Source organism: Pan troglodytes, chromosome 6 (genome assembly GCF_028858775.2).
Source record: "Pan troglodytes isolate AG18354 chromosome 6, NHGRI_mPanTro3-v2.0_pri, whole genome shotgun sequence".
Taxonomy (NCBI): Eukaryota; Metazoa; Chordata; class Mammalia; order Primates; family Hominidae; genus Pan; species Pan troglodytes.
The window spans coordinates 142,621,020-142,635,289 of record NC_072404.2 but is presented as its reverse complement, the minus strand read 5'-3'; the positions used below and the strand labels follow the sequence as shown (position 1 = coordinate 142,635,289).

At 40.3% G+C, this 14,270-nt stretch overlaps 1 protein-coding gene across 5 annotated transcripts in view; it reads left to right on the top strand.

Annotated features, from left to right (window-relative positions):
- GRM8 (glutamate metabotropic receptor 8) overlaps nt 1–14,270 on the top strand; it is an 810,916-nt gene that overhangs the window by 37,933 nt on the left and 758,713 nt on the right. The gene's annotated exons all lie outside the window — the stretch shown is intronic.

Below are 14,270 nucleotides of genomic sequence, written 5' to 3'. Positions count from 1 at the left end.
AGACTTCCCAAGAACTTGAATTTAAGAATTATCAGTCAGAATATAAATGAAATGTCCTAAAATGTTTCTAGAAATAAAAGATGGATTTGAAAACATGAGCAAAATGCTATTAAAAATGTCTAGGCAGAATTTGAAAAGGAAACAAAATGAAATTTTTGAAATAATTATATTCAAAACTGACAACTCAAAAAGGAAAAAAAAGGTTTTAACATCTGATATGGTTTGACTCTGTGTCCCTGCCCAAATCTCATCTCGAATTGTAATTCCCCACCTGTCAGGGGAGGGACCTGGTAGGAGGTAATTGGATCATGGGGGCAGATTTTCCCCATGCTGTTCTGTGATAGTGAGATCTCATGAGATCTGATGTTTAAAAGTGCGGCACTTCCTTCAACACTCTCCTTCTCCTGCCGCCATGTAAGACGTGACTTGCTTCTCTTTCGCCTTCTGCCATGATTGTAAGTTTCCTCAGGCCTCCCCAGCCACTTGGAACTGTGAGTCAATTAAACCTCTTTTCTTTATAAATTACCCTCTCTCAGGTCGTTCTTTATAGCAGTGTGAAAACAGACTAATACAACATCCAAATATTTTTCTGAAAATCACTGATTAGAGTTTGAGTTTGTTATACTGTTAAATTATATGCAAAGTTTAAAAATCATAAGGATATACCATGATGAATTTCCATAAATTAATGTACTATGTAACCAGTATTCAGATCAAGGAACAGAACATTACCAGCATCTCATAAACCCCCTTTCTGTTCCCTTCATGTAATCTTTTACTCCAAGGTCAACTAGTATTACTCCAAGGTCAACCAGTATCCAAAAATAGGGGTGTGACTATTATGCAAGTATCCTGAATTCTTATACCATTTTAATTTTGCCTATTAAAAAGATTTTATTCATGGATTTATATACTATATAATCTTTTGTATATGACCTTTGTCTCTCAACATATGAAAAAGGATAAAAGAACTTCATATTTTTCCATATAGTTATACTTTTCTTATTTAATTTAGTATTCTATTGTGTGAATATGCCACATTCTACAGCTGTTGGGCATTTGGGTAATTTTCAGTTTTGGGCTATCGTTTTTTCCTGTTGGGTTTATTCCTAGGAGTAGAATTGCTGGTGACAGAGTATGCATGTATTCAGCATTAGTAGAAATTGCCTAATGGTTTCCAATATTTTTCTAAACCAGATGAAATCTTGTCTGGAAGTTCAGTAAACAAAACCATATTCAAAACATCAAAACAAAGTAAACATAAAACCTAATGTAATGGATGGATGGATTAACAACAGATTAGACCTAGTGAAGAAAGAATCAGTGATTTGGAAGATAAATATGAGATATTACCCAGAATGCAGCACAGGAAAAACAAAAGGATAGAAAAGGAGATTAAGAGATAAAGGATAAAATTAGAAGACCCAATTTATGTGTAATTGAAGAGAGCTCAGTAGAATGGAGTCAGGGAAAGAGAGCCTAAAATTAGCCAACTCAATATTATCCAATAATGTGAGCTACACACATAATTTAAAATTTTCTAGTGTATAATATGTATGTTTTTATTTAACCTGATATATGCAAAATATTTCAGCAGGTTGATATAAAAATTATTGAGGTATTTTACATATGTCATACTAAGTCTTCAAAATCTAGTATATAATTTTGTACTTACAGCACATCTCAGTAGTTTAGGCTAGCCACATGTCAAGTGCTCAGAAGCCACATATGGCTAGTGGCTACCATAATAGTGCACATTTAAGGTGCACTATCTAAGGTGACATCTAAGGTGTATAAGGGAAGGTAAATTGAGTGAAGTTCCAGGCATTCGGAGAAGTGAGCCAGTTGAAGTAAGAGGACTGTGTCATGACAGTGGGAGGAATGTGGATAAGTGTATCACCGTAGAGACAGCACTGGGCTTTGGGTTTACACACATTCATATCCCTCGGTACAATTATTATACCCTTCAACATCCAGTGAGTTGCAGAATTACAGCTGTTGAGTAGTTCAGAACAATACCAAACAATAGCTTAGTACAAGAAGAGAAATCTATCTGTTGAATTTACAGAGGAGATTCAGGACCTCAGAATTTAATTGGCCTCATGCAAATTTGACCAGAAGCCTAAAGTGAACATGTGTGACATTTACATCAAAGATCACTGTGTGTATTAATAGAAGCAGGCTGGTTGGAAGTGGTTTTCCTTTCTTTGGCTATAAGGATATGAAAACTTAACAATGAATACAAGTAGATTGTTACTTTGGTTTTTATGTCTCAGTTAAAAAATAACACCATGTCCTAGTGTGCTCATATAGCACAAAAGCTATATTATCAGGCTGTAGATCAAATACCATATGAACTTGACCCAAATAACCTCAGACTTCCTGCGAAATTCTATGTTTGTGTTAGATACGTGACTGTAGTCAGTTGATTCATTTTTTTTGACAGCTCAAAAACAGCGAAGCAGGGCACTTGGAATCTCTGTCTAGCCTCAGCTGTTTGAAAAATAGTAATAGAATTGAAAATATATTTCTGTCCTTAAAAACACCTAAAGTGCTGTATTTGTGTAATGATAACACTTTTTATGCTGGCTCTGCCGGTCCAAAAATAGGGGTGTGACTATTATGTAAGGGAGATCATTATGTAAGGTTGTGACCTTTATAATGGAACAATTCTTATTCCCATACTCTAAGCATGAAACTCAGCCAAATAAATGCTGCCATTATGTTTGATTATGGGGTAATAGTGAAATTATTAGTTTAATCCAATTATCCCAAATACTGAAGTATAGGGTTGTGTTAGTCTGTTCCCGTTGCTATAACAAAACACCTTAGACCGAGTAATTTGTAAATGATAGAAAATTATTTCTCAGTTTTTGAGATTGGTAAGTCCAGGATCAAGGTGCCAACAGATTTGGTGTCTGGTAAAGACTTGCCCTCTGCTCCACAGATGGTGTCTGGTTGCTGCATCTTCACAGGGTGGAAGGAGCCAAAGCGGGGGTAAACTTGTTCCCTCAACCCATTTAAAAGGGCAGTAATCCCAGCCATGAAGGTGGGGCCTCCCAGAGTCCTCACCTCTTAATAACATCACCCTGGGGGTTAAGTTCTGTGATGGTTAATACTGAGTGTCAACTTGATTGAAGGATGCAAAGTATTGTTCCTTGGTGTATCTGTGAGGGTGTTGCCAAAGGAGATTAACATTTGAGTCAGTGGACTGGGAGAGGCAGACCCACCCTCCATCTGTGTGGGCATAATCTAATCAGCTGCCAGCACAGCTAGAATAAAGCAGGCAGAAGAATGCGGAATGACTAGACTGGCTGAGTGTTTCCGCCTTCATCTTTCTCCCATGCTGGATGCTTCCTGCCCTCAAACATCAGACTCCAACTTCTTCAGCTTTTGGACTCTTGGACTTACACTAGTGGTTTGCCAGGGGCTCTCAGGCTTTTGACCACATACTGAAGGCTGCACTGTCAGCTTCCCTACTTTTGAGGTTTTGGGACTCAGACTCGCTTCCTTGCTCCTCAACTTGCAAATGGCCTGTTGTAGGACCTCGCCTTGTGGTTGAATGAGTCAATACTCCTTAATAAACCTCCCTTCATATATACATCTATCCTATTAGTCCTGTCCCTCCAGAGAACCCTAATACAAGTTCCAATATATGCATTCTGGAGGGACATGAAGATTCAGGCCATGACAAGTGTTCTAGAAGGTTCTACCATACTAACTCTGAGATGTTCTTTGTATTGGCTTTCAGAAGTTTACAAAACAGTCTGTCTAATGTACCTATGTGGTACCTATAGTACCTTGGTACCTATATGGTACTAAATTGATCTTCTTATAAAATATGGGAAAGCATGTCGGTCAGATGTTGAATCTTTTATTTGTGCTTATTTTCTATGAAACCAAAGGGACAGTGCCAGTGTTCCCCTGGTGTCTTGGGGCTGAGCACTGGTGGTGGTGAAGACCATCCAGTGGAAAGAGTGTTAGGCTAGAAGCTGGAGGGTCTGGTTGTGTGACTAGGGAAAGTCACTGGTCACTTTCTGTTTGGGTGCTTTTTCCACAGAAAAAATTTATCATGTATGCTAGGATTGGAAGACATCTTAGAGATTATTTATTCTCACCTCACACCTAAATTATTAGAACTCTTTAAAGCATCTGCAAGAAATAATTATCCAGTTTTGACTTGAATGGGCCAGAGGCTACTCCCTTACAATACCACTGCTCCATTGTTTGGTGTTTCACAGGCGTGGAACATTCTTCTTTGTACTGAGCCAAAACCTTTTTAGCCAATGCCCAGCTCATAAGGGGCTTGGGAAGTAAAACATTATTAAATGTTAATTAAAAAAAACACTATGCAAATCTGTATCACTGTTTACTGGTGTGGTGTGGACCTAATGAATGGATCTAGTCTGAATTGTAATGCCTAAATTCTTACTTTCTTTTCAGCAACAACCCAAACTGAAAAAACTAACATCTTTGTGATGTGGCCTCATAATCCAGGCACTGAGCTACTGTGGGTTTGTCTTGATAGGAGGGAAAAGAATTCTGCCTCTCTAGGTTAACTAGGAATGCTCACATTTTTTAAAGCTGGTTTTCAGGCTTATCTTTAGAGTTTAACATTCCAACTCTTAACAGGGTTAGGGATTCTCCCACTTCTACTTAACAGCTTGCTCCCCAGGACACGAGAGCCTCCTAGGTTTCTCTAGTATGGGGTAGTGGGTGAATTATATGTTGTGGGGATGCTGCAGGTCCAGGAGCTCTCATTGAGCCATGGGGTCGGGGGTAGGGGGTTGTCTCTGATTTGTTGCTTTGTTTTATAGGATATTCATTCATTCTTAATTCACTCGCTAGTATTTGCTGAGAGTTCATGTGTTTAGCACAGCTTTGTCTCAGGAAGCCCTAAATATCCTCTTCAACATGATGTGTTATCACCAGAGGAACTTCAGTGAAGATGGAGCTACATCAGGCTAGCTGGGGAGGGCCAGAGGACTGAACCTGGATCTCTGGGATTTCCCCTTGGGTGCATTACAATCCCCAAAGGACCCTGCCCCTTTTCCCCGCCAGTCTTAGTCCCTACATTTGAGGAGGATGCTGGGATCCCCCTGGTTCACTCCACTCCTGCCACCCTGGAAACTCTGACTCTAGCTCTGAAGGTGTGGAATTTAGACTGGAGCAGTGAGGGCGGTGGCAAGTCATGGAGCTGGAGACCAGGTAGGGGCTGCTGGATTCTCAGGGTTTCTGGAATGAATGTCCTTCTGTCACTTTCATGTTCCTCTTTCACTGAACAGTCAACAGCTGAGATCTTGGCTGGGTTTCATACTGGACAGTGTATTCTTGACTTTACAAAAGGTGGTGGGGTGTTAATGAGGTTCCTTCCTGATTTCGTACTTGAGTAATTTCTTTCCAGCCACTGCTGTGTATCCCTGCTCCTTATCCAGTGCAGTTTCCAGATGGATTTACTTCCTAGCAATTTCAGAGTGCAAACTAAAGGTGTAGTGTCTTGTTCTAGGTGCTAAATCTTGTTGAGGTAGAGAGAAGGGAGAAACCTGAACTATATTTAAACAAACACAGTAAGTCCCTCAGCTCATGATTGGCTGGCCCTTGGTTCTTGCAGCCGTGCAGCAGCACCAAGCAGAACTTCATTTTACCTATTTATATCCCCGATGTTGAAACAAACACACACTATTAGACATTCCAGAGTAAAGCTCCTGTGGGAAATGGAACTGTGAACTATGTATCCCCAAGGAAAAGCCAGACATTCAAGGCAAAAGCTCAACAGGAAAACAAATTTGGGCTGCTTATAAACTGGAAAACTCAATGCTGCTCTGTAATGATATGACTGAAAACAAGTGACTGCTACAATTACAGGCAGCATGAGGTGGAGGAGAGACTGGTAATGCTAGATCACATCAAGTGTACCGAATCAAGTGGTTAGAGGACTGAAGAAAGTGGCAGATCTGCGAGAGTTGAGATGAACAAGCAAGGTGATCATTGTAAAAGCTTTCTAATGACATGTATGGTCTGCCTCCCAAGAGGATCCTGACTTCCTTGAGGGAAGAGGCATGGCAGAGACCGGCTCTAGAGTCCCAGGGTTTGGTATAAACTTTGGTTTCCTACTCATTAGCCAAGTTACTCAACATGTTGCTATGTCAGTTTCATCACGGAAAAATCACAAGATCTTTAAATCTGTGAAGGAGACTTTATTTCTTATAAAGGGTTATAGCCTGCAGGCTGGCCATTTTTGAAGGCTGGGAAGTGTAGCCTCTTGCAGAGGCTATTAACAGACACTTTGAGGGAGGAAGGGGTGGAACAGGGATTTATGCTGAGGTTGGCCAAGTATACATATTCAATAGGTTACAGGAGGAGCTATGAATATTCATGAAGTGGGAGAGGTACATGTGTGATAAGCAAACATGCGTATTACCTGCATCCCATATTCACTTTGGGGTGGAGACTTAACATTTAAGTGTCTTACAATTAGGCCTTATATGGCAAAACGTAAGGCAGGGACACGAAGGCCCTCAAGTTTACAGCCTCTGTAAACCAGCCAGATCAGTCCATGGTCCATGATCTCTTATTAGGAGAAAGTTACTGAACCATAGCTGTCTCTTTTCCAATCAAAAATGTGGGTATGGCTTGTGGAATCGGCCGGGGGTCAGCATCTGGTGGTGAGAGTGCTGCAGTTGTTTCAGTAGTGCTTATCTTGAAGCTGGTGCTGGTTTAACTGCTAGAGAAAAAGAAAAACTTGTGGCAGTTGGAACAGAATTTACTCTTTAAGTGTGGAGGGTGCATGACTTAACCCTTGCCTGGCATGGCCTTAGGCAATCTTTATAATTTGGTATCTTATTGCCACAGAGTCCATTTTGTTAGTCTTAGGATCTCTATGTTAACATTAATGCTGGTCAGTTGTTGTGTCTAAACCACAAAAAGGAGGGGATGTAATGAGACGGGTCTGGCTTCCCATCGCACCGTGGCCAGGAACTCAGTTTCTAAGGTTTCTCTGGGGTCCCCTTAACCAAGAGGGGATTTGTTCAGCCAGTTTGGGGTTTAGGATTTTAGTTTTAGTTCTCATCATCTATGGAATAGTCATTGTAATAACACCTTCCTAGCAGGATTATGATGGGGATTGTCAATGGCAGATGACGTGCTTATTGTGGTGGCTGGTACTCCTTATGTGTTCAGTATCATTGTTATCTATGTTTCTGTCGTTCACATTGGTACTTGGCTCATTGCCAACATTCAGTAAGCATTTGTCGAATAAGTAAATGAGCATTTATGATTAGTGTTTTAATAAAAATTTCATCTTCACTTAATTACTTCCCTCCCTTGCTGGTTAATATTATTTGATGAATTAGCGAGACACATAGAAAACTTGGGAATAAGGGTCCTGAAAATAAGGGTTCTGATGGTTCAAATGCATAGATAGTAAATACAAATATTTTCTCTTAAGAACATAATCAGCAATTTAACAAAAATAAAAAATTGCTCTCCATGTGCTTCATCATTTTGCAAATATAAATTAGTGTGCAGTTAACCATATATCTCCCCAAGTCTGCTCTTCCTCCTGTGTTTAATAAAAAGTGGCTGCATCCTCTCAAATATCTAAGCCAGAAACCTGGGGAATCATTGCTGGGTCTTATTTTTCCTTCATTCCTCACACGCATTCATGTTTGTGGTCATACAAGCCATGTCCCATTTCATCTCCTGATTAGCTTCTGAACCTGCCTTGTGTGTCTGTCTCTGCTATTACTGCCTTAGACCAGCTGCTGTCAACTCTTGTCTGCATTAATGACATAGTGCTCTGGCTGATAATTAAGGAAAAGTCTTCTAGGAATGTCCAAGGTAACCAGTGGTTGAATTTCCTGCTGACAATCTCTTTAGTGTGTTTGCACAGAGGATTTATGAAGGATTTAAGCAGCTTGGATTACTGTGAGTCTGCAGAACACTGGAGGTGCTTGCTTCCTCCCTGGGTGAATTACAGATGAGAAGATTGCTGTGGAAGCCTGTTGGACATGCATTTGACATGCACGTGCCTGGGAGTTTTCTGAAGTTTTGTGTTACGGAGGCACACTAATTCTGAGGAAGTAAAACTTCTCATGAGAACAGGAGATGTAGCTGTAGAAAAGTCCAACACAGATGAGAAAACCATTTTCATATATATCAGAAAAATGTTATTTATTTTTTCAAAGTTTATTTAGCAAAGCCCACACGTATCTTGAGGCTAACCTACTCAGGGCAGTTGATAGCCAGGGAATGCCATACAGGAGTATGGAATCAATCCTTCAGAATTCAGAGGCTAAACATTTCCATATTGATTAGGAAAACCCAGGTTAAATGGATTAATATACTCCGGCTGTTCTGAGAGAGGTCTTCACCGCATTTGGGCAAGCTTATTGATAGGCTTACCAGAATGGTTAGGGAATCCAGCCTGGCAAGGAATCGCAAAGCACATTGCTGGACTGGTGTGACTGTACCTCACCCACAAGAGCTGATCATCCTCTCTGTAGGTAGAGGTTGAGGAAGAGCCTGGGATGCACAGCATTTGGGTGGAGAAATACATTCATTAGGAAATAAAATTGAATAGTTCAAAGACTGGTTCTGGTGCTGGTGTCCTTGATGCTGGTAGCTCAGTTCTCCCATCTATACCTGGCAGGGCTTCCTAACGGAGTCCAAGGTGGACTGTGGCTCTTTGAGCATCAGGTTAGTCATCCCTATGAGGATGTGGTTGTAAGAGATAATGGTCATATACATTTCTGCTTCTGGTGAAAAAAGAGGAACCTATTTTGTGGATAGGTGCCTGGAGAGAGATGAGGGAAAGAGATGAGAATACAAGGGAATACGTGGAGCCTGGGTGGAGAGAAAGGTGAAGGTCAGAAGGGGAAAAAGTCATGTTTGTGAAAGACCATCTGAAAGTTTGGGCACAAACGAACCATAGGGCCCAGGTAACCAACTGTAATATTAGCAAGTGGGGGAGCCTCCAGCTTTCTCTCTCTACCCTGCCATAGACCCCAGGTGAGGTTTCTTACCCTGGACCCTTCCAGTGGCCTCTGCAGAGCGGTAGAGAGTGGCGAACAGTGGTGGAGATGCTGACTCTTATGTCAGTGACCTGGTGGTAGCCCTGTAGATGTGGCAGTGTGCCAGGTCTCTTACCTGCCCCACAAGGAGACAACTAGCAAGAAGGCCAAAGTGGAGGAAAATGAGTGGTTGGTTTTGTGCATATTACAGGACATCTGATAGTGCCCTCAAATTGGCTGGGGAAGGCTTCAAAGAAAGCCCGAGTCTTGGTAATTCAGGCATTAATGTAAATGTGACTACATTTGTTTTCGTACGTTGGTGGCTCCTCCCATCTCACCGCCTTGAATGAAAGTTCTATGAGGCCAGAGGTTGTTTTGTTCACTGTTATATGCTTGGCACTTAGTAGGGACTCCATTCATATAGATTGAATCAATGACTCCATTACTAATGCTAGAAAAAAATAACATACAGGGCCAGCTGTGGCAGTGGCGCGTCTGTTCTCACTGAAAAAGAAACTAAGGCAAGAGCACCACATAAAATAGAATTGGCTGGATTTTCTTGTCTCATACAATCAGGATCAGCACAGTTTTGTCTTTCCGCAAACCAACAAATGGAAAAGGCGAAGGCTATTGAAACGAGTGGGTACTGCCTGTGTGACAGCTGTCAGCATCATCCTCTAGCTCCTATAACTGTGGTTCTTGAGGCTCCCACAGTGAAGGGGAATGGAAATGAAGCCATTTGTACATAAGCTACATTTGGTGAAGAGTAACGACTTATTGATTCAGGCTGTCCAGGAAGGCCATGTTTCTTCTCCATGCCTTTTCATTTCTTGTCTGGGTTGCATTGAAAACATAAATTGTACTCAAATGTATTAATAGCTTTCTAATGTGAGCTCTCAGTAACAAAGAAATGAAAAGAATTATTTGAAGCACTAAAAAAGGCCAGGGTTTCAAGCTGGTTTATTTTACCTGATATGTTATATATAAAAAAAAAAAGCAACTGGACAGTAATGTCAAATCGGAGATGCCTCAGTATGGTTTTCTCAATAGAACTGAATAATATATTAGTGAGTGCATCTAACTAGCAAATGGGATCAGGAGCATCATGGAAATAAAGACAGAAAAGTGTCTTAACAGCTTTAAAATTCACAGATGGCAAATCAAGTAAAAGATCTGTTTATCACCCTCCGAACACTCTGTAAAGTGAACATTGGAGGGCTAGGAAGTTTCTAATGGCAACTGCTGTGCTTTGGGAAATCTTGGTGGAACCCTTGGCTCTCTGACATTTAGCTGCTGCAGAACGGGGAAGCTGCTTTCCTGACCACATTGCTTTGGTACAGTAAAGTTGAGAAGCTGTTGTCCTTTGCTGGGAGTATCCGAAGGCAAAAGTTAGATATGTGTGATAATGCACTGGAGATTGTTAAGCCGTGTGCTGTGTTTCATAAAGTCTTGTACAAACAGCTTGATAAAGAACATTACAGAATATTAAAAGCTGCTTTCTAGTGTTTAGCCTCTTTGTGTCTACAATTCAGTGAATGTTGTGTACATTAACTGCATGGCTTGAGTCCTGCTATTTTTATGCCATGAAAATGTAAATTAATAAACTCCACAGTTAGATTCTATAATACATTTTGACTACAACTCTTAAATTTAGCATATTTTATAAACATTTCAATTTGACCTGTCCTTATTTGCATGACATACGTTTATATAACTTTATGAAAATAACATTTAAGAAGTTCTACAATGCAGGCGTTTATTTTCTAGTTATGGAGCTTTTTTTTCTCTTTCTTCTGTCTCTCCCACTCCCTTTTTCTTCCTTTGGTAAACCAATGCATGCAAAGTTAAACCTTTCAAAACTCCCCCCCACCGCCTCACCCCCCTTTTTTTTTGAGGTTTCAACAATTGGTTCTTATTTTTTTCAATTTATTTTATTTTATTTTATTTTGAGATGGAGTCTTGCTGTGTCGCCCAGACTGGAGTACAGTGGCACAATCTTGGATCACTGCAACCTCCACTTCCCTGGTTCAAGCGATTCTCCTGGCTCAGCCTCCCAAGTAGCTGGGATTACAGGGTTGTACCACCATCCCTGGCTAATTTTTGTATTTTTAGTGTAGACAGGGTTTCACCATGTTGGCCAGGTGAGTCTCAAACTCTTCACCTCAGGTGATTCACCCGCCTTGGCCTCCCAGGGTGCTGGGATTACAGGCCTGAGCCACTACGCCTGGCCTCAACTTTTAGATTCAGGGGGTGTATGTGCAAGCTTGTTACAAGAGTATATTGTGTGATGCTGAAGTTTTGAGTGTGATTGAATCTGTTATCCAGGTAGTGAGCATAGCAGCCAATAGGTAGTTTTTCAGCCCTATGCCTGCACCCCTTATAACCCCCAGTGTCTGTTTCCATTTTTACATCCATGTGTACCCCATCAAAACCCCAAATTTAATCACTTGGTTTCCTAATGATTTGCTATGTAATATGAAAATGTAAACATGTACTTGATAATATTTACCTATCCATAAATGATTGTTTCATTTATAACATGATCTCTATTAGATATCCAGTATTAATATGGATTCAACCATGTTCTGGTGAAACATAATTCATGGTGAAAACTTGGTATGTAGCATTTGGCCTCAAAGACAAGTCTTAGGTCTGTCTTCTAATTAAATGTGAGGAAATTGTCTACGTAGTTTAGGCCCCAACATTCTGGCTTTATCAAGCTAAAAAGATGAATGTATTTGGAAGATGAGGATTCTTGATCCTACCTACTTGATCCTCTGTGAATCACCCTTAGGTCAGAGGGACTTCAAAAGATGAGAATGACTAATTTTTTTAGAGGATTAGGATGAAACCGGCATATTTAAAGAGGTCCACAATCTTATATAAGTGAATAAATGGATATTTTCCTTGTGTGGTGGCAGGCTTTGGAATTATGTGAACTTGAGTCCAAATTCTGGCTCACCCATCTAGTAGGTTTTGAATGACATTAAACTTCTCAGTCTCAGAGCCTTTACCAGTAAAATGAGGATCAGTAAAAAGTACCATGTAGGATTATTGTGACAACTAGGAATATGTACAGTAAGTGCTTAGCTGCCTGGCACCCAGTAGGTATTCAATAGATGGTTAGCTATTAGCAATATTTATTTGTAAATACGTAGAATGCATTAAGAATCTGAAAATAGTCTGGGTGAGGTGGCTCATGCCTGTAATCCCAGCATTTTGGGAGGCCGAGGCAGGCAGATCACTTGAGTCCAGGAGTTCGAGACCACCCTGGCCAACATGGCAAAACCCTGTTTCTACTAAAAATACAGAAATTAGCCAGGTGTGGTGGCACACGCAGGTAATCCCAGCTACTTGGGAGGTTGAGGCATGAGAATTGCTTGAGCCTGAGAGGCAGAGGTCATAGTGAGCAGAGATGGCATCACTACACTGCAGCCTGGGTGACAGAGTGAGGCCCTTTTTTTTTTCTTTTTTGACACAATCTGAAAAGAAAGTTCTGTTATCATGGTATATTTATAATATAAGGTAGAACTGATGGTGTTAAGTATAATCACATACACAAGTATATACATACACATTCTAAATCCAAGATTGTTTCTGAGACAGATCCAAGAAGGAATCTTTCAGCAGTGAATTTTGGCTTCTCTGAAGATACAACTCTTTAAAGGCAGCATCAAAATAGTTCATTTTCTCCAATGGTTCATAGGTGGGTAGAGTATCCTTAACAAGTATACTTTACTTGCTGCTTTGAAACATTACAGCATATTCAAGCCCACATTTGGAACAATGGTTTTTCCCACTTATTCTTTCTTAAGGTTATGATAACTTCTTTTCCTTCGTTCTCATGATTTGGGCCATCCACAGAATGGTGGAGTCATTTTTTGACTTCACCCTATTGGTACTCACAGAGAAGAATGAATGAAAGTCCTAGAGGGTTACTCTATTTGAGGCTATTCCAAAAGTGGGTAAATTTCTGACGATTCTTACCACCACAATTCTTCCTCTATTTTCAAAGTTAGGAAGATTTTGCATTTTATTGCAACATGAAGGATAACTACAAAAAGCATAGTCCCCTGTATGTGTCATGTTAAGTGGCCTAGATCTCTCCCGTTGATCCTTTAATGAGATCACTGAGTTTGTCATGACTTTCAACCACCAAACATATTTTAGCAAATTCTAACCATGAACAAAGTTAAAGACTTGTTAGGAAGAAGGCTTAATTGAGAAGGAAGAATGGAAACATGATGGACTTAGAACACAGGTGCATTTGAGCGGCAGCCCCAGATCTGTTAATTACTAGCTGTGTGTGACCTTGGGTAAGTTATTTAGTGCTATTTTATGCTATACTCTACTTCAGAATGGGAATAATACTACTTACAGTAACCTTTGAGTTTTTTATATAGATCAAATAAGACAACTCATGAAGCACTAGTGACAGTATCTAGCACAGAGTAGTTATTTGATAAAAGGTAAGCTTCCTTCCCTTCTCCCTCACTTTATCTGTAAAAAGAGACCAGTCACCCTGCCTACTTGTGTGAGAATGAGTATTTGTGCTTGTGAGTATCAAATGAAGCAATATGAAAAAACTTTGTAAATATAAAGCACAATATCAACATAAGCAAGGAAAATGACAGATTTTATGATCTTGGATATAAACTTGCATCTGTTGAGAAGTTGGTGAAGATTTTAAATTAATTTGACTCCCTTAGAAATTCCTTGGTAAAGGAAAGGTGAGTAGTTTTGCACTCCATATGTACAGGGTTAAATAATGTTCCCCCAAATTTATGTCCACCTGGAATCTGAGAATGTGACTTTATTTTGAAATAGGGTCTTTACATATTTAATTAAGTTAAGGTGAGATCATACCACATTAAGATGGGCCTTAATCCAATGACTCGTGTCCTTATAAGAGAAAACACACACACAGGGGCGAAAGCCATGTGAAGATGGAAGCAGAGATTGGAGTGATACATCCAGGAGGCAAGGATTGCCAGTGACCACCAGACACTGGAGGAGGCAAGGAAGGGTCCTCTCTAGAGCCTGCAGAGAACATGGGCCTGCTGATGCCTTGATGGCAGACTTCCAGCCTCCAGGACTGTGAGATAACAAATTGCTGTTGCTTTAGGCCACCCAAGAAGGTCCTTCATTATGGAAGCCCATGGAAACAAATACACACCATACTTCTCCTGTTTTTATTGGTTAGAAGTTTGTATAATTTAAAGTGATGTAAAGATGTTGCTTTAACTTAGACAAAAAGTA